We start from the raw sequence: 1469 nt of genomic DNA, 5'->3' as shown, positions 1-1469 counted from the left end.
CAGTGTTCTTCCACAAAACCCTCTTTGGCATAAATGTGAAGACACTAGTGTACCAAAAGCATAATAATGATAATAACTAAAATTTTACTCACCACCTCACAGACCTACAACAAATTGACAACTGCTGAGATAATTATGTCACTGATGTTTAAAATGGGAGAAATCAAAAGTCACTGGTTTAAACTTAAGCTTGTCAATCATTGTGTAATTATGTAAATCAAATTGTATTGCTCTTAAAATTTGCAATTTTTCAAATTTTGAATAATTTTTATTTATTTATTTATTTATTTTTAAATTCCTCAGCCTTTAGACATTTCATTTGACAATATATTCAATGCACAGATGGGTGGGACAATGTAGAGACTGACAAATAATCTGATCACCAGAGCATTGTCAGTTTTGGACACATTGTTGTGAAGCTTTACACATTTGTTATTGCACTTATTGTAGTAAACGTCCCTCATTCATTATTACTCCTTGCAATCTGAAACAAGTTCATATTTGTCGTGTTTATGGATCTGGCATCAAGGCTTGAAGTCTGGTCTTAATCATTTGTCTTTTTAGCTCCGGTTAGAGTGGATCTCGCTTGCTGTTGGAGAACTACATCATTTCTGTGTGTCTGGCAATTTCCCAACCACTTTTGGATTATGTCTTTCTTTTGCAGCATTACTGAAACATGCAGTGATTTTCAATTTTTTTTTTTTGAGCTACAGATACGCTAGTAGATCCGACCTTTATGAAGCTTGTCATTTTCTAGTCTTATGCTTGTCAGGTTTTATTGAGCTTATGTGAGGTGTTCATTCCTTCTGCTGAAATCCATGGTAATTTTGGGAGCTCTTGGTTTGTGGTGCAGAGCATACACTTTTAAACATGCAGCATGCCGTTGTCTTTAAATCCGTCTTGCAGCTTCTCACCATTCACTGGTTCTCCTATGAATCTGAAATGGCTTTTCTGTTAAGGCTCAGTGAAGTGCAAAACTGCACAGCACAAAAGATTTGTCAGGCTCAAGAAAGCGTATCCCTGGTCTAAACTCCAGGGTGTTGTTTCATAAAACAGCCTAAATCAGTGTGTTTTCAAAGAACACCGGGGTACTCGAGAACAGAAAATGACAAATGTGTTTTGAAATTCTGATAATAGCAACTCAATTATCTCTCATACATATCCCTGAGTAATCATGTTTATCGCAATTTAAAATGTACATAATGATTAGCAAATCTGAATCGCTTATGAAACATAGGGTCACAGTGGGAGCCATTAAATAACACAAACATTAGCGGCCTGGGGTTTGTGCTGGGGCGGAGGATGACACATTCCTTATGGTCTATATTTGTAAAAACTGCCAAATACACATGCATGCTGTACTAAAGCAGTGCAAATTAGACCAGTGGATAACAGCTTGTACTTCTAATCACAGTTAATATTTCACTTCAGTGTATTCAAGTGGGTCTAAATCATAAATAAAAATGACT

This window comes from Stegastes partitus, unplaced genomic scaffold (assembly GCF_000690725.1).
Source record: "Stegastes partitus isolate 25-593 unplaced genomic scaffold, Stegastes_partitus-1.0.2 Scaffold5, whole genome shotgun sequence".
Taxonomy (NCBI): Eukaryota; Metazoa; Chordata; class Actinopteri; family Pomacentridae; genus Stegastes; species Stegastes partitus.
This window is presented reverse-complemented; position numbering follows the sequence as displayed.